The following is a 20,850-nucleotide window of genomic DNA, read 5'->3' on the forward strand; positions in this document are numbered from 1 at the left end:
CTAAGACTGATGTGAAAAGGCAGGAAACACCTGCAGACACAAATGCATCTCCAAATCACGTAAGAATAGTCATCCATCTCTCTCTATCATTCCCCCAACATGTTGAAGGTTCTTCCTTTTCTAGTTATGAACCTAACTCCACAACAGCGAGCATAAACCCTCCACTAATACTGTCCATACATATTGTTGAAGCCTGCAGTGCTTGTTAGGGGAAACTGAGGAAAATATGAGTAAGGTATATACATATAGGATACAATGATCCCGTAATTAATCTATGCTTATATTTTCTAGATTTCTCCCTTTGACTTTTCCTAGTTGTACAAGAATTCCACTTACTTATTTTCCTTCTTACTTGCACTGAATCTAATCTTGTAATCGTCCCATTTTCTACCATCATTTTAAGACTTTATTTAAATTGATTGACAACAAGTTTAGTTTCATAACATCCTACCTTCCAGATATAAATTCAGAATGAAATAAATATGAGCTTGTTTTCCTTTTAGGGAAATTTAAATTTAATTTGGTTTCTATAAACAATGACCCAGTCCCTGAAAGGCAAAGCCTGTCTGATTTCATGAAGATTTTATTCTTTTGGTTACATAATTGTGTTTTGACACAATGAGGATATATATTCTTATTATTAAGCTCACAATGACCCTTAAGTAGTGAAATGATAAAAATCGGTCTTTACAAACCATGGATCAAGGAACGAGAGAGCAGAGCCCTCCTCAGCTTTTGGCATGAAGTTATCACTTTCCACATGATCTTCATAGTACTGGCAACTCATCCCGGTTTGCATAATATTTCCTGAGTCATCTCTTTCTCTGGATTTTCAGCATAATAATAAAAAAAACATTCACATAACCTGTAGATTTTTCCTTTCCACTCTAAATTGATGATGAAATATTATACATGAAAGGAATATTTACCTCTGCTCAGCTCAGTTCATAGTCTTCTGGCCAAGTTCCCATGGCCCTATCTAAAACATCAACATCCTCTTGCATTCAGACTTTGGACCGGTGGTGTGATCTCGCTTAGTAGCATCACTTGCTGTTGTCAACAGTCTCTCAGGTACTACTGACCTATGTGAATGTTGTAGCTGTTTGTTTTTCTACTGAGTAGAGTTCCAGGCAGAGACTTTCTCAGCAGTTATCTGTAGCCAGAATAAATTAATAGTGATATCAAGAGAGTTGAAACACAGTTTTCTTTCTGAAAAATATTCCTTATTATAGATCTTTGGATTGAATCTTCAGATGCAGATAAGAACTGAAATATATGCCTCTGGGTATTTTCTTGTATATCCTGAATTTTATGGGGAAAGTATTTACATGACAGTTTATTTGTCTTTTCTAAAACAATTATACTTTTATAAGATTTATTTCTATTTCCTGTTATTTTTCTATTCTAAGAGTATGTAAGAATAGTGGCTGTAGGTCCTCATACTATTATCATGCAAATATATTGGAAACTTCATATTAGAAGGACAGCTGAAATTCAAAGAGGAGTAAATAGAAGGGTTTGGGCCAGAAAAGGGAATGAAGAGAGATTAAATTATAATATAGTCTCAAGAAATATAAAAAATAATTTAAAACCAGTATTTTCTATGGTGTGAATATTCTTAATGTGAAATAATTATGAATAGGGTCAATCAACTCTAATTAGTTGAAATAATACATTTTGGCTTAGCCCTTTTGCTTTCAATAAATATTAGTTTAATACCTACTCCAGCCTACTGCTAACTTCAAAGAACATTGAGATAGTAACCCATACCTGTTAAGAAATAATAGTTTACATGTTTAATATTAATTTTTCAATTATGCCTATATCACATTCATATTTTATTGTACTGAATGAATTCATCAAAGGAAATGTAGTCCATTTATTGCAGAATTGTTTCCTGAAAACCTTGTACACTTTATGTTTGTATTTATAGCTACTTCCTTAGAAGTTAGAGGTATAAGAAGTTGGCAACTCCAGCGTTCGTTGAACATCTCTGTCCTTTATTCTGCATCTGTTTCTCTCCATATGTATCTAAACCTGTGTAAATCCCCCAGAACAACCAGTATTAAACATGAAGAACAAATATGTCGTTAGAATCCTCACAACTCACGAGTTCATATAGTGGCAATCCAGTTAGCAAAGTCTCATTACTATGCAGTGCTGTAATGCTTCCTTTCCCAGCCACCTTTTCAGATGTGCTATTTCAGGTCTACCTGGAATAATAAATGGGCTAATGCTGAACCACATATCTCTTACAACCTGCTGCCTTAGTTATAGCGGACAGGTGGAAGCTTTGAAATTACTTCTTCTAAGTACTTGATTAAATTCTTAGCCAAGGGCCATTCTTCCCCCAATCTCTCTGTGGGGAAGAGACATTCATTTTCTTCTTCCAGTTCTAAGAGCTTTTCAAGGAGGAACAAGTGGACTGTGATGTTGACTGCCATACAGAGGACTCACTGAACAAGGGCTTAGAAGAGACCATTGAATTTGTTAATTAGTGGGTCTTTGGTGAATTGATCTCTCAAAAGGTACACTTCCAGAAAATTGGTAGGAGAAAAAAATAACAAAGAGTATGTTGCAGCTAGACAAAAAACCACTGCAGTTAAAAGCAGTATTTTCAGATTTTTTTCCAGTGAACAAATAGAGACAATAAATTTGGGAAAACACTGCTTTGAAAAGGTGATATTTCAAGATATCCATTTTGAGAAGATTTATTATGTAAAACTAAAAAGATTTTATTATGTAAAAATTTGTATTTATTTATTTATTGTGTCATTTAATTTATATTTTTTAGTTAATTTTTTCAAAGTATTTGATGTTTTTCTCTCCCCAATTCTTCCAAGTTGCCTCAACAATTTCATATTCTTTTTTCTCCTTCTTTAAATAGTAATCAACAAAAACAAACAAAAGACAAGGCAGAAGTAAAATTAAATAAGTAAAAGACAAATAAGACCACAAATTAAAAAAAAAAAAAGGTTAAGAAAATCAAGGCCTAAACAAACTGAATTGAGACAAAACATATACAAATATAACACTGAACTCGTTTTGTGTTGGCCATGGACTCCTAGGCAAGGGGTCTGCCCGGATGTATGGTTAGTGCCATGAAAATAAGTATGTAATTAAGTAAATAAATAAAAGCTAAACTTGTAGAAAATTAATCAAAATAGAAGCAAGTTGTTTCTAAAGCAACATATTTTCATGTGCTTCATCTTTGTTCTAGAAAATATGAAAATCTTTTGTATGTTGGTGTGACTTCTGGAAGGAAATCTGTACTGATGATGGCCATCTACACTCTGCTCAGACCTGCTCTGTAGCCACATCCAACATCATCAACCAATACAACCTAAAGCTTTCAGAACTCCAACATTGAGGGGAAACCTTCTTCACCCTTCTGCTTCTGTGAAAAGCAAAAGCAGATAAGAGCTGTTTATTAGAGAGGCACTCAGTACATTAGAAGACATAAAACTGACTAGCCCCCCGCCCCCTTTTTTAATTTGGTATTTTTTCTTTCTCCTAAGTATAACAAAAAGACAATTGTATAGATTTCTTAATGTTCAGAAAAGTATGGTTAATATTTAATCACTGAGAAATTTGGAGTTTGTCACTCAAATCATATTACAATCAAAAGTGAAAACCTTCTTCAGTAAATCTTTAACAAAGCCAGCCTGGCCAAGATTATTAATAACTAGAAGGGCAAGGAGACGCATGTCTGGAAGGGTCTGGGCACGGAGCATGTTGCTCCTTCCATTGATCCTTTTGTTAGTTACAGTCATACAGATGAATAGCTGGAGAAGGGATGGGGAAAAGATTCTGATGAGGTTTGTTTGCCTTGCACTCACACATGTTTATGTTTTATAAGCATCATTTCATAAGTATATAGAAAACATTGCTGAAGGGTTACACCCTCAAGAATGATTGAAAGAAATCCTGTTGTGTTCTCTTACAGATTTCTAAACTATTTTAAATAATGGGAAACAATTCATACAAGGAACATGTTTAATTTTATTTAGAATTTCTTCTTAATTATCAAAATCCCATTGCCCTAATGTGCTAATATACATAGAAACAACTGAGTGATTTCTTAGAGTCTTTTGCAATAGTAGTATGACTCCATCTCTTACAAAATAAAGCCTATGTCTGTTTTGAAAATATTGTTGCAGAAAGTAGGACCTGCGTATGGTGGCAGAGATGATTGAGAAAAGACAGGAAAAAAAAAATGCTGTCTAACTCTCCCTTATACAAGTCAGTGGCTAGGGTCAGAGCATTTGTTGGAGGAGTTCAGTAGTCTTACGTATAAGTAAAATATAAATACAAATGTACTCTGTCATTTGGACTTTTTTACTGGAGCATTTGCTGATACTATGCAATCTCTGAACTCTCCCCCACTCAGACAAAATAGATCGGGGGATCTGAGGTCATGCGTTTGCACTTGTAACTCTGACTCCCTATACCTCTATGAAATTGGCCACCCAAGGCATTTCTATTCTGTGCCATTACACTGAAATTTCTCACTGTTTCATTGAAAACAAAAACTGTGCTCTTCCCTGTACAATCTCCTTTGATGTCTTCTATTCAACTGTGATGGGAACATTTTCAATTCCAATTTTAAGCAAAACACTGTTGGTCATTGTTTGACATCGATTACAACCTTCAGTGTCACAGATGTAGTTCTTACACTAGTCTGTTTTTTGAGATTGAAAAATGTTTTTGGAATCTGTAGAAATATATTGTTGAAATGAATTTTTAAATATTATGTCATAATCAAGTTGTTTTCCTCCTCTTTTTTTCTTTTTTTAGACTGTGAATAGAGAACAATCTGTTTTCAAAAAAAGGAATTGATTTTCTTCCTCAGTCTTTGATGTTTTATTTTGCCTGGGATAACTGAATTTTAAAGATCAAACTTTACATTTTTATCTTCTGAAAGGTGCAGAGTAGTCCAGGAAAGAGACTTATGAACGTAATTTCAAGAAAGCTTGTACAATATGGCTGTAAAAGAATGGAGCATGCACAAAACACTTCAGTAGCACAAGGCTTGGCATCCTGTTTTTGTTAGGGGAGAAAAGATGTAGAAAGGAGAGAATGTGTTTAATATGAATAATTCTTCACAGATGAGTATGTATATGACTGAGAGATAGATTGGCACAAAGATATGATTAAATCCTAGGAGTGCAAGCAGTTTTGAGTTGATAACCGACCTGGATTAAAGCAAGATGAGCCAATCAGGAATACTAAAGAAATAGTTTAGTGACACTACAATTCCAGACATGACACAGTGTTATGATAGGCCATGTAACAGACTCATATGATACATTGGATTCTTTCAAAAGGAAGAAGTGGGATATATATTAAAGGAATTAGTAGGTATCTTCTAACATGTATTGACAATTTAGGTCTATTTTAAAGTATACGGTTTTCTGTGTCCTAGAGAAACATTATGTGTGCAAAGGATATTGGCTGACTTGCATTCTCCTTGTCAGCAATCTGCCTAAAATTTGTTCTCTGTGGATGATGTAATATGTAATCCCAGGTTATATAAACCCGACTTTCTTCTCATTGAGCTATTATACAACTCTCTAAAATTATAAGTAACAGTTGAACATATTTATCAACAGGTAATGCAAGTTCTTCCTGTTGTAGCCTCAAGTGATTTTGATGGAATATCACAAAAGATATTATTACCTTTGTTTTGACACTTTCAAGATTAAAGACGTATGCACACATGTCCTTCTGATTCTTCACTAAATAAATACTTAGCATATTTAAATTTATACATATATAGTGCCTTATTCTGAATAATATATCAAAATATTTGAAATACACTTTGTTTATCTATGTGATATTGGTTCCTATCCTTGTCAAGTAAAAGTTCAAAACTGAAACATTTTCTAAAAATTAATCACTTGAATGAAAGATTTAAGACAAAAGAAAATGATTCAATATCCTGCTAGCAAATGAACAAAGCAATGAGTTTAGAGCACGGAGTGTTTTGTAGACATATGAGAAGAAAAAAGAAGTGGGTGGGTGGGGATTCCCATGAGGAGACTTAGGAATGAATCTCTCTAACCTCATTCATTGTCTCTCTTTTTTTTCTGTATCTCTGTCTTTTCTGTCTCTGTCTCTCTTGTCAGTTTAACTCTCTATCTCTCTACTTCTTATTCACATACTCTCTCTCTCTCTCTCTCTCTCTCTCTCTCTCTCTCTCACACACACACACACACACACACACACACACACACACAAGAAAATGTTTTAGATACTGATTTAAAAATACCTTAAATAATAGCAAGGTGTAGGCATGACTTTGATTGATTAGACACTGATTAAAACTACCTTAAAGAGTAGCAAAGTGTATAACTGACGAGAAGTAACTCAAGGTTAAGTACCTCACAGAGCTTTACAAGAAGACTATCTGGGTATACTGCTTATGGTGTGTTTGTTATGTGAAGGAATTTGGGAAGAAAGCTCTAAAATGACTCAGTAAACTTTGTATTACTTAATTGAGTGAAATGCATGTTGACTGTGATACTATTTTATATGAAAGATTATCCAGTAATTAATGGCATAGGAAAGTTAAGGATAAAGAAATCTATACTCTTGAACATTTAAGTTAATAAAAATAGGTTATAGGGCCAAAGATGGAATGATTGTAATATCTATTTTGCTTGCTTCAAATAAGCTCTGGTTCTATTAAAAGGGTAATTAAATAAGAGAACAACTAATACACAGTGCTTATATCCAGTCTTATAAAACTGATGGGAAACCATAGACAAGGTCATACAGGCCAGTGCAGCTCATTTAGCCTTCAACTTAAAAGCAGGAGAGTGTAAAATGGTTTTAAATATAATAATTTTATAAAGAAAGTAATCAGTTTTGAAGGTTATTATTAATATTTTTCAGAGATGCATTCAAAAAAAGAATTTATCACTTGAATCTTATTTCAATACATATTGAATAGAACATAGATAATCCAGAAGAAAGTAATTTCTCAGCTGAATAAAGAATTCACTCAGTGCCAGATGTGAAGACCTTGCTTATGACCTATTAGCCCAAGAGGATCCAGAAGCCCTAAAAACAATGCTGAATTCACCATCAATTTGGTTGCCTCTTAAGACTAGATGGTAAGACCTTATTGCTGAAGAAAGCACACATTAAGGCTGCAGGTCATGGTAGTTATGATGAGCTGGAAGCTCCACACTGGTAAGAGCTTATTATGTTGTAAGGGAAGGTGTAATAGAGACCAGTGAGAGGTAATAAACACCAATGGCTTCCCAGCTGCATAATTTGTGTGCTTAAATACTTAACCAAACATGGTGCATTGTATTGGGGGCTATTTCCACAGGAAGGAATAAATATGATATGATAAACCTGATCAAAAGTCTATAGATGGAAAGCTTATGGACCCAGTGGGGAATGTACTACCCTATTTTCCTGAGTAGAAATCTTTAACTTTCTCCTAGATGTTTTTGTCTATATTCATATACTAGGAAAGCTCTCCACCGCGGGCAGGAGGGAATGTTTTTGGAGAGAGCTGCCAGTGATGTAGAAATGCAAATCTGGTAAAGTGCTAAAAATAAGCGACTGTGAGAACTCCACTCTAAACTGAACACTAAGTCATAACCCACAAGAGCAAGGGATGTCACAAAAGAGGTGACAGAAAGGGCATCAGAGCAGAAAGGTGAGACAAGGATGAAACATTGCTGTTCAGCTATGGTGTGGTCACTGCAGCCATGAGCACAACAGAGTCATAGATGTCCGTGCAAGATATGGATCCTCAATGTTTCATTATCCATAAAGGAGGAATCCAGGATGCCCCAGGTCTTAGCTTCTGTTCTATTGTTGTGAAGGACACTGTGATCAGCACCTTATACAATAAACTGCTTAATTGTGGGTTGTCTTACATTTTCAGAGGGTTAGTCCATGACCACCACAGCAGGGAACACGGTTGCAGGAAGGAAATCATGGCACTGGAAGAGTAGCTGAGGTTTTCTATCTGATTCATATTCAGGAGAAAGGTAGAAGGAGGGGGAGAGAGATAGAGAGACTAAGTCTGGCATGGGCTTTTGAAACAACAAAGCCCTTCACCTGTAACATACCTTCTTTAACAAGGCCACCCTTCCTCATTTGTTCTAAATAGTTTAACTGAGACCAAGCATTTTGAATTTTGAAATGGGATCATATTTGTTCAAACCACCACACTGTATCATTCTTCTTTTCTATTTATTTTCTTTTTATTATATGTATATATGAGTATATCATTCTTCAGAGCTATTGACAGTAGATGGTGGCTTTGGGAAAGAGTGTCATTTTCTTCAATAGCCACTGTGGGGACAGTCAGGAAAGGGAGTTCAGGGGGAAATGAAGGGATATTACAAAGGGTAATGCGGGTACGTATAATCACAGTAATACATAGTAGGCAGATACAAACTTTCAAAAACTTAAAAAGTAATTAGTGTTGATTTAAAGTTGTGAAGACTAAATTTAACCAGGACCTTCTGTCCCAAAACAACAGTAAAAGGCAAGAAGACCACTGCCCACCCAACACATTCATGTTGTGGAAAGAATAAGCATAGGAAGAAAAAAAAAAACTTTCTTAAATGGTACCTAGGACTTGCGGGCTCCAGTAAGACTCAAGAAGGCTCATTATAAAAATGTAGGCACTCCTGTATCCTTTCTCTACATTGTTGCCTGTCTGCGCCATACCCTTCCTAGACAGCTGTTTTGAACTATGATGTGCTCTATATCTTTCAAACTGAATTGACAATGGGAAGAAAAGAAGAACTTAGGATTAGAGATTTTTTAAAACTACATTCTTGATATTTGTTGCATGCCTTTTGTTCATCTACATTAACTTGAAATAATATATTAAAGGGCTGATTTCTGTTACTCTTTAAAAGCATTCTTTTAGGATTGGTATATGGATGAGTGGTTGGCGCGCTGCTTAGAGTAGAAGAAAGCATGGATTTATCCTCAGTGCTGTAAATAGTGTGGTGGTACATACCTGCAATAAGAATATTGGTAATGGATCCAGGAGGATCTGAAGTCTAAGAAGATCTCTAAACCCATCGCAAGTTTGAGGGCGCCCTAAACTACATGAAACCCTTTCTCAAAGAAATAAATCCTTTAAGTTTATTTACATTTACTCAGTGAGTCTCAGCTTCAATCATTCCAAAATTCTCAGCTCTGTTTCCATATAGGTTTATTGGCCTAAGGCTGAGAGAAGAGCAAAGGATAGCGTAAAGATGAAGAGATAATCAGATCAAAGTAAAAAGCAAGGGGAAAATCAGCTCCTGTTGACAGTGCAGAGTCACATTCACATCGTGGAGTTAAAGATCCTAAGGTGGATATTTCCTCAGAAAATAGTCCGTTAAGATAGCTCTTGAGCTTATTTAAAGTCTGTTCCTATTGATAATAGAGTCTGAAAGAAGAGATGATGCTTCTGATTCTAACATTAGCTGCTAGTGCTTCAGTGCTTAAGTACAGCATGCAGGTTTTCCTTTCTGTTACACAGGCCACCCTTCAGCTTTAGCAAGCTTCCCCCCTGAAGTCATCAACACATTCTTTCTCAGAACCATAAGCAACCACTAGAGAGTTCCCAGTATAAATCCTGAGTATTTTGAGCCTAGCCACAGTGTTTTACATAAAAACTGGAGAAAAGCAGAAAATATAATGGCAACAGTGTACAATGAGAATATCACTCACCTTTGTGGAAATTATGTTGTGACCCACATTTGAGTCTTTGATTTGAATAGGAAGGAGGATTGTGTTTTATTTTTTACCTTTATTAATAATGTTCCTTAAGAATGCTTTATATTTTACTAGATGACAGTGATTTAATTCTTATAAAGTCAAAGCATTGTGTTTTATGAGATCAAAGGACACTTCTGTTTCCTCCTGAGATCATTGTATTGTTTCTTTGGGCTATTACCAAGAACTATTGTAAATGCCCTCAAACATCTTTGCAAGGAAAATAAATTGAAGCAACAAAGCTACAAACCCTATCCTCTGAAAATGTGTCCTTTCCTGTTACACAGAGGTCTAAAACCCACTCCTTTCATAGTGTTTAAAAAGATGATTCCGGGGACACAAAAGAATAATGCCACTTATATCTCAGGGGCAACAAATAGCTACGTAATTGGACATAAGACTGGCTCCAAAGGAGGGAATTTCTGCTGACTACTGTAAACCTTGCCAAAGTAACTGTATCTGGTGCGATGAAGTCATAGTCTTGGGAGCAGAAGCTAATACTGGGACATTCTAAAATGTTCCAGTATTTCCAACCATATTCTTATACTCACAGATAAATGTACCTTTCACCTCTCATCAAAGAATTGTCTTGCAGAAGATGATCACAGAAATGTACAAGTAGTTGAAATGTGGAGAACCAGTGACTGTGGTACCTAGGCACAGTTAATACATGAATAGCACAGCTGCTGTACATATAGCTCAGAGATATGTAACAGAAGTGGGGGTGGAGAGATTGCAAGAACTAAACTAGATTATATGCTATGGATGACAGAAAGGCTTCACCAATAAAACCCTAAAGAAGACCTGCACAGTGACCACAAGGTTCATATTCACATATGGATGGTAAAAATCTCACAAAGACCTCATCTCTAGAAAAAGATCTATAGGAAATTAATGGCTGCTTAAAGAAAGGGAATCACACTTCTCCCTTTGGTAGGTTATCCATTCCTTAGTAATCATTCCTAAATACAAATATGTGTAAAAGCAAGTAAATTCTGCAGGATCTACAAGAGAGAGAGAGAAAGAGAGAGAGAGAGAGAGAGAGAGAGAGAGAGAGAGAAGAGAGAAGAGAGAAGAGAGAAGAGAGAAGAGAGAAGAGGAAAGAGGGAAGGGGAAGGGGAAGGGGAAGGGGAAGGGGAAGGGAAAAGGAAGAGGAAGAAGAAGAAGAAGAAGAAGAAGAAGAAGAAGAAGAAGAAGAAGAAGAAGAAGAAGAAGAAGAAGAAGAAGAAGAAGAAGAAGNAGAAGAAGAAGAAGAAGAAGAAGAAGAAGAAGAAGAAGAAGAAGAAGAAGAAGAAGAAGAAGAAGAAGAAGAAGAAGAAGAAGAAGAAGAAGAAGAATTTTAAAAGGTCATGCAATTGAGAGAACACGTGAGAAAACATGAGTGGATTTGCAGGAGGCAAAGTGTGGGTTGTCAAAGATGTAAGTACAGTACATGTGTGAAATTCTCAAAATAATTATTTAAAAAGCTAATAGAATCCCCAGGTGGGGCAGTCTCTGGATGGCCTTTCCTTAGTCTCGTCTCTACTCTTTGTCCCTGTATTTTCTTTAGACAGGACCAATTCTAGTTTAGTATTTTTGAGATGGGTGAGTGGCCCTATCCCTTCACTGGGGTGTCTAACCTCTGAATATGATCTCTACAGGTTCTCTCTCGCCTTTGTTCCATATTTTAGCTAATGTCATCCCCATTGGGTCCTGGGATCCTCTCACTTTCCTGGCATCTGGGACTTTTTGTGGCTAACCCCAATTCCGCATCCCCCACTGCTACACAACCCTGTTCAATTACTTTACCCTCTACACATCTTTCCCATCTGCTCCCATAGCTGATCCTGCCCAGCTTTTACCTCCCCTTCCTCTCTCCCTCCCAAGTCCCTCCCTCCCTCTCCCTCCCATGATTGTTTGGTTTCCCATTATAAGTGGGAATGAAGCACCCACACTTTGGTCTTCCTTCTTCTTGAGCTTCATATGGTCTATGAGTTATACCATGGGCATTCTGAGCCATATCCATCCCATATGCAGACACCAAAACCAGACACTACTGCTGATGCCAAGAATTGCTTGCTGACAGGAGCCTGATACAGCTGTCTCCTGAGAGGCTCTGCCAGATCCTGACCAATACAGAAGCAGATGCTTTCTGCCAACCATATGACTTAGGACAGAAACCCTAATGGAAGAGTTAGGGGAAGGACTGTAGGAGCTGAAGGTGTTTTCAACACCACAGGAAGAACAATATTAATCAACCAGAACCCCCAGATCTCCCAAGGACTAAACCATCAACTAAAGAATACACATGAAGGGACCCATGGTTCCAGCAGCATATGTAGCAGAGAATGGTCTTATCTGGCATCAATGGGAGGGGAGGACCTTGGTCCTGTGAAGGCTTGATACCTCAGTGTAGCAGAATGCTAGGGTAGTGAGGTGGGAATGGGTGATAGGTGGGGTAGCACCCTTATAGAAGCAGTGAGGAAGGGTAATGGGGTAGGGGGGTTGCTAAGGGAAAACTGAGAAGGGAATAACATTTGAAATTTAATAAATAAAATAACCAGTAAAAATTTAAAAAAGAGAGAGAGAGAAAGAAAAAAGGAAAACCTAAACACAAGGGTAAAGTTTAAAAAATAAATAAAAGTTATAGAAAATGAATGCAATTTTACCAAACTGCCCCATATCCAATAACTTAAATCACTGAATATAAATTTAATAATAAAGACTTTACATAATTTCTTTAAATTTTATAAGTGCCAAATCAGTCACATGAGATGATAAAGTTCTGTTTCCTTTGTTCTCAGCCAGTGTCACTAGCCATTAGTCATTATAGTTGAATGGCAAATTGTGCTTGACTAAAGACAAAAGTCATTAAATTATTAAAGCCTTCTACTGTGGATTATCTGTTAATATCTCAAGGAATGTCATAAAGTAGAAATTCCAGGCATATCAAAGCATCATTAATTTTTTCCATATAAATATTAAACATGATTAATGTAGTAATGGGCTCCATGTTTTTGTAAGGTATAAAAGAATATTTTATTTGCAAGCTATAATTGACTTCTAAGAGGCTTACTGCTAAATAAGCTCACTCTAATTCATTTTCAACTCTGGTTGGCTGGTTCAACTCAGTTGTTCTGGTTCAAACTCCTCTTCAAGCTGACTGATTCTATCTAGGTTCTCTCTGCTTCTGAATGAAATCTTTTGGATGGCTTCAAACCAACTCTGGCAATTTATTCTAATATTCTGGCTCCTCCTTATTGTTGCCTTCAACTGCCTCTACTAACCTGCAGTGAATTGCAAGAAATCACAAGCAAACTCAACTACACTGAATTTCACTGTGAACTTGCTGAACGGAACTGCTTAAACTGCACTGAATGAATTCAAATGAAGGAACTGACTACCTCTCTCTTGCTACACTGCTCTTAAATAGCTTTTATCTCCTGAGTTCTCCTGAGAATTGGTAATCTCCTATGTTATGTCAAATCTTTCTCTAAGTCATCACTTTGTCTAACCCTCCTTTAAATGTCACTTTCAAGCATGCCAGCTTCCTTCTATAAACTAACTTTTCTTACATTGTTTGTGATTAAAGGTGTTTACTAAGGGCACGTCTATATTCTAGCCTGGGTAGCTATGTTGCTGGATTAAAATTCCTATACAGTAAAGTGTTTATTATGCAAGTATAACATATGTAATTGAAAGCATAACAGAAAATAGCCTGTTACTGAATTCTACAGAATGTTATGCACTATAGTTTTACTAATTTTGCAGATAAATTTTTGAGTAAAGAAAATGCTACATACAAACATTTATTCTTAACTTTCAACTGGGCTTTCTATAGCTGAGAATTGAGTTCTCTTTTAGCAAGCATAATATAGAGAACAATTTTTTAAAAGTTCAAAAAACCATTTAAAAATTTAAGTAATCATTTTATACTTATTTTCAACTAAAGGCAAAATTATAACAAGCCTCAGATTGATTAGGTTCATGAGAAAAAATAGTTTACAATATTCATTAAATAAGACATGGCTCGCAACCAAAAGTATAAATAAATAGGGTATCTTAGAATTTCTATTGCTTTGAATAAACACAATATGCACAACAATCTTATCAAGGAATATGTTTAATTGAAGCTGGCTTACAGGTTCCGAGGTTTAGTTCATTGTCACAGTGGGAAGCATGGTGGTATGCAGGCAAATGTGTTGCTGGAGAAGTAGGCTGCCAATCTAGAGCTGCAGCATAAGAGACACTAGTCCTGGCTTGAACATTTAACACTAACTCTCACAAAATCAAAGTTATTCCAATAAGACTACACCTGTTAATTGTACCACTCCCTGGTGAACAAGCATCCAAATACATGAGTCTCTGGGGGCTACCCTCATTCAAAGAATCACAGAGGGTAATTTTTTTCATTTCATATTGTTCAGACAATTGGATTATTTTTATATTAATGATATCCAGCCTCTCCTCTTTATTCTACTTTTGCTGAGTTCCTCTGAAAACACCTTTATGCCTAGTTACAGTCATAGTCATACCTTATGCTCCAAGGCATTTCCTAACCCAATCAGGCTGATACGTATAGTCACTAATGTTAACATATTTTAGAAAATAATTTAGAAATGATTTAGAGTGATTCATAAAAGAGAAATTATTGTTAATATCTAGAGATTTTAAAAACAAATACTGATATTTCTATGTGTATGAAATAATAAATATTAGTATTTCAAATCCTAGTAAAACAAGAATATTGAAAAGGTTTAGTACTATACTTTATTATTTTTGAGTAATTTTCTCTTTTCATATTTTATTTTGTTGCTAAAGGTGAGACATACTAAACCCTGATTATGACATGCTAAATGATAATGATCAAAACCAAATAAATCCATATAACATAGTTGGAAATGCAAGGAGCTAAAGGGGTCTGCAACCCTATAGGAGGAACAACAATATGAACTAACCAGTACCCCCAGAGCTTTGTCTCTGTTGCATGTAGCAGAGGATGGCCTAGTTGGCCATTAATGGGAGGAGAGGCTCTTGGTCTTGTGAAGATCATATTTCCTAGTACAGGGGAATGCCAGGGCCAGGAAGTGGAATGGGTGGGTTGTAGAGCAGGGCAGGGGGAGGGTATAGAAGAATTTGGGGATAGCGTTTGAAATGTAAATGAAGAAAATATCTAATAAAAATAAAGAAAGGGGCTGTATCATTTATGATGTGATGGGAGATCACCAGCATGAAGATGCCATGGTGGATTCCCCTGAAGATTCTGTCCTAGATGACTGTATGTTTATGGCTATTTGTTGCTAATTAAGCCAGGAACATGAGGCTGAGTGCAACAAAGGGTGATGCTCAGCTTCCTCAAGCATCACTAGAGAACACAATTTGCCTTTTAACAATTCTGTCTTTCTGTGTTTCAGTAGTAGATGAGGGGTTGACTCCTTGGTCAGATTATTGCCAATTTGGGGTCAAAGTTCTATTTTCTTACACAAACCACATATTGTTCAGCCTTACGTTCTGGCATCCATCAACATCTCTTTCTTGGTGAACTTAATATAGTAAACTGTTAGTTCCAAATCTGAGAAAGCTATGTGGTAAATATAAATTAGGTAAATATAAACCTCATTTGCAGTTACTTCAGTTTCCCAACCCTTATGGTGAAAAACTGAACCCAGCCATAGAAAATAAGAATAATATAGGCATCAAAAAAAGAAATGAAATTTTTACCTTCACTGGCTCTTTTGGTCTTTCTGTGGGGTTCATTTGCCCTCCAGGAACTTCAATCCTTCCCCCCAACTCTTCTATAAGGGTCTTCAACCTCTGTCCAATGTTTGTCCAATGTATCTGCATCTGTTTCAGTGAGCTGCTGGGGAGATCATCTCAGAAGACAGTTATGCTAGACTCCTGTCTGTAAACATAACAGAGTTATCATTAGTAATGATAGGCATTGGTGCTTGCCCATGGAATAGGTCTTAAGTTGGCAGGTTATTGGTTGGCCATTCCTTCAGTCTCTGTTCTATCTTTGTCCCTGCACTTCTTTTAAACAGGATGCATTTTGGATCAAAATATTCATGTTGGGTTGGTGCCCCAATTCACTCCACTGTGAGTCCTGCTTAGCTATAGGAAGTGGCTTTTTAGGTTCCATGTCTCTAGAGTTAGGGATCTCGACTAAGGTCACCTACATTGACTCCTGGGATGTTTAAGCTTACTCATTTGGGTCTTACTTCTTGTTTAACTTTGTTTGGTCTATGGAAAATATCAAGGTCTTCTGAGCTTTACGGCTAATATCTACTTATCTGTGAGTACATACAATCCATGTTATTTTGGTCAAATAACCTGGACACATGAAAACTCTAAGGCTGAGCCACTCAACAAAGAGCATCTACAAGCTGGACCAAAGCTCCAGCACAAAACTAACTGTGGGGTGCCTTGTATGGTCTCAGTGAGAGAAAATGCACCTAATCCTTCAGAGACTTGATGTACCCGGTGAGTGGGACATTAACCATGGGGGGCAGCACCCTCTCAGAGGTGAATGGAAGGAATATGGGAAGGGACTCTGTGAGGGGGAGACTGTGAAGGGGGGAGCATTTGGGATGTAAATTAATTAATTATAAAAAAGATAGCTAAAGACTTGAATAAATTACCATTTTTTCAAGTCAAATGAAATTAACAAAGCTCTCCAAGAAAAAAAAAATATAAAGGGTTTCATAAGAAAATGACACGGTGACCCAAAATTTTCATTTTATTGTGTTGAGAGAAAATAATCATTCAATTAGTCAAAACGTGCGTTAAAATTTAATTAAAAGTAATGATAAAGCTAATATTAAATCAGGTTAACAATAAAATACATGGCAAAAGCATATTCACATAATAGCAAATAATGATAAAACCAAGGCTAAATAGAAATTACCACCATAAACTAAGAATAAAGCATGTGCTTGAAAAAATATATGGGAGAAAGCACATTCAAATTTGGGTTAAGACTGTAGCGTATCTTAGATTTTTATTTTTGTTATCTAAATACCAAAAACCAGTCACTGTTGAAGCTCATAAAATGGAGAACTACTTTTTACCAAGACTAGGATGAAAATAACATGCTCACTTGTATAAATTCTATTCAAGATGCTTACTTAATTTTAAGTCATTAAAACAATAACAAAATTTTAAAGAGGTAGAAGAGAAGTGAAATAGCTATATTTTACACACTCATGATTTTGTCAATAACAATATAAAAATATATTTGAAACATCCATTACAATAATTTACTTCTGAAGTATGATTAATGAAATATAATGTATAAGGATTAGATGTACTTTAATGTTCCTTTAACAAATGGCAAAAATAAGGTTATAAACTAAAGTAGTTTAATAGTATAATTATAATGTATAATAATAATATAAAATGAATAAATCTAATTTGGACTATTTGAACACTCTACAAAAAATAAAATATTAAAATTTATTAAGTACTAAGGCTATTGCGAATACAAGCTGTGTTAGCATGTCCCATGTCAGGAGTGATTATTATCTCAAAATTGCTTTCTGGATTTATTCATTGTTAAAATTATTTTAGAATGTGATAATTGATTCTAATATGTGTATGGAACTGCCAAATAAATAAAGAAAACTAAGGAGTTGAAGCTATTCAGTAATTGAGCAATGTGATAGCATTCAACAAAAATATATATGCCAGTGCCTTAAGGCATATGGAATAAGAGATGAATGTTAGTAGGTAAAAGGTAGTTCAGTTTAAATTCTGATCAGAAAGCAGATCAGTATAATAACCTACATTAGGTAAACTACAATATACATTTATAGATGTGGTGAATCATGGCAGTATTTTAACTGAGACTGCTAGATTTCTATATTATTACAACTATTTGAGAATCTTCCACACAATATAAATTACATTATGTTTTCTCTGAAATTAGTTGTTCTACATATTAGTATCAGGCCCTGAGAGTTTATCAAAGAAGTATTTGTCACTTTTCGAAACTAAAGAGGAGTCAACAGCACTATGACATTGGTCTTCACATATTCTATAATGAAGAAACCGTATAATATTAAATTATACAAAAAAGAAAAGAGTTACATGCAGGAAAATTGGCTAATCTAGTTGCATCCATACAAGATTGCCAGAAAGAATTCGAACAAAAATAGAGATTATCTATGAAGTGCTATGAAATAGATGCATATGAAATAGATGAGCAAAAGCTTTTAGATGGAGGTGGTTGATGCTTTTCACATCTGTGCTGATTACCTGGGCATCTTCGTTTGAGAAAGTCTTTGCTATGCTGAAGATTTGTTTACCTTTCAATGTCTTCTTTAAAATAACTCAGTCCATACTGACTGAGACGTGACTAGTGGATCTTTGATACTATTGGAAATAAAGTGTCATGTTTAATTACGATTATTTTATTATTTTATATTAAACCAAACTACCCAGGTATCTGATATTTACTGCATCATCTAATTGCATGATACCAAGCAAGGTAAGTTACCTAGCTCTTTAACAGGAGAAACTTTTCCAGATGTTTATTTCCCTGTCTGAAATGTATTTCTGAAAAGGATCCAGATGGCTGAAATACAAATCTGTTTTGCTAGCCTGATGCTTTGAAACACACATCAAGGTCTTAAAATAACTAACAGTGCCAATCAACAAATATAAGCTTATTTTATATATCATCAACAATCAAATTGATGTTTAATCTGTTCAGAGATAACATCAAATTGCCCCATAGGGTAGAAGAATTGTGTCACAAATGCCTCAAAACAAATCAGCATTTTAATGAAATTCAAAATTCTATACCTGTAATACACTCTATGGTGTTTAAATATGACACAATCATAATAATGAATAAGCATATCAAAATATGTTCCCAGAGATAATGGAAGCATAATCTGAAAGGATATTGCTGTCAATATGGCATAGCTCTTTGGGGGTGAATTTATTCATAAATAACTTCGCCACAAATCCCAAACACACATAAGTAGTTTTTCTAACTCTTCTGATATTTTATACATGCCTCTCTTCCATGTTAGCAGATATATCACTGATTTTTAAGGTAGTAGATTTGGATTTAGTTAGGAGGTCAGTTTTATCCAAACACCTTCCACAATAAAGTCATAGAGTAAAGAAGAATCAGTCTGTGATTGGGTCTATATATCCTCATACCAGATATTCAACCAGACTATCTTATGACAGCAGATAAAGAAATATTAAATAGGTTGTTGCATAATATCTTTTAAAAATGTGCTAATAACTTTTCCCATTTGGGTTTTATTATCTATTTCCATCCCAAAGGTAACTGGCAAGTTCTATTGCAAAACAGAAACCAGTACAACATCTCTAGGTTTATTATTATGGCATAGAATCTTTTGAAGACTTGTACCCATAATCCACAACCAACAGCATGAGGAAAATGATGTCTTATTTTATTTTTCTGGGTGACAGCTTCCCTTGTGATGTACTTTACTTAAGTTGTTTTCCTTTGTATCCACTGTCCTGTAAGGTAGATATAAAAGAGACAAGAAGCCATAATAGATGGCTTTAATTAGTGCTTTTGAAATGATTTTTTAATTACATGAAGTTTTAATATTCATAAACACATGCTTCTGAATTCTCCTATCATGTTGGAAAAACAAGATAAAGGGATATTTCATCCCACATGGCATTGTACAGACAGTTATAGAACACAATTATGCACACAGTTGTGTTGGGCACACAGTCCTCTGTTGTCAGCATTCCCCATTTACACAGTGATAGAAGGAAACCATACTCTTTTCCTGAGTCATTTGTTCCATTATCACCATGGGCACAGCAACAGGAAACTCCTGGTAAAATTCCTTGGAAGATAATGACTCTTGTAATTGCTCTCAATGAGAGAAATTTAGAAATTATTTTGTTCTTAATTATCTCCTATTGCAGTAATAAATAATATCTCAACTAGCTATCAAGGGATTTTCCCAACTTACTCTTCCCTTGACTTTGAGGACATTCCATCTCCTCAGCCTGATTTCCAGTGATTTTTCTAATTTAAGAGTTATTTGATAGAAACAAATTTAATTTCATTTTAAAACTGTTTCATTCTAGTTCATTATGAATCTATGCTACACAATGTTTCAAAATGTTATCTTTTCATCATATATATCTTGTATATAATATATATATATATAAAGAATAATGTACTAATATATATGCTTTCTTATATAATGTATCAGATATTCAAATAGTCAGACTTTTTAGTTCTTAAGAGTAGGTATTTGTGGGTCAACAAGGTGGTGCGGGTGGCAAAGGCTTTTGCCATTAGATTTGGGGATTTGAGTTTGATTCACATGAGCAATGTTGTAGAACGAAAAGACTGACTCACAAAAGTAATTTTATGACTTCCACACAGGGGCTGTGGTACACATGGGTCTTTTTCTCAAACACACACACACACACACACACACACACACACACACACACACACACTTACATACACACATACATATACTTACAAACACATATACACACATAAATACTCACACACCCATATAAACATACACACACATGTACATACTCACATACACATATACATGCAATCATACACACCCACTCTCTTTATGTATCTATTTCACACACATACATCATACACCACACACCCTCTATCTCACACACACACACTCGTACATACATACCAAATGAATATGTGTATTTGTTTTTAATTTAAAAGTATAGATACTTACCACCATATAATTTATTCACGTCTCTACCTTGAGTGTGGCTAGCTTCTATCCAGGGCTTCATTTTTCATCCAACTGCAGTCAATGTCTTGACCAAGAAGAACTTGACACAAAGATAACTGAAGTACTTAATTTCCTTTCAACAAGAGAAATGGTTGTCAAGCTCCTTTCTGCCAATGAAGACCACTTGCAGATTTGTAAATGTTGCTCACAGTTGCTGTTTGTGGATGGATGCATATGGCCATGGTAACAGACTTCATGAACAGGGCAATGATTCTGAAAATAATTTTGTTTATGATATCATCATAGTTAGGGTTTCACTGCTGTGAACAGACACTATGACCAAGACAAGTCTTATTAAAACAACATTTAATTGGGGCTTGTAAAAGAGTTGCAGCATCCAGGCAGG

This window comes from Mus pahari, chromosome 8, assembly GCF_900095145.1.
Source record: "Mus pahari chromosome 8, PAHARI_EIJ_v1.1, whole genome shotgun sequence".
NCBI lineage: Eukaryota > Metazoa > Chordata > Mammalia > Rodentia > Muridae > Mus > Mus pahari.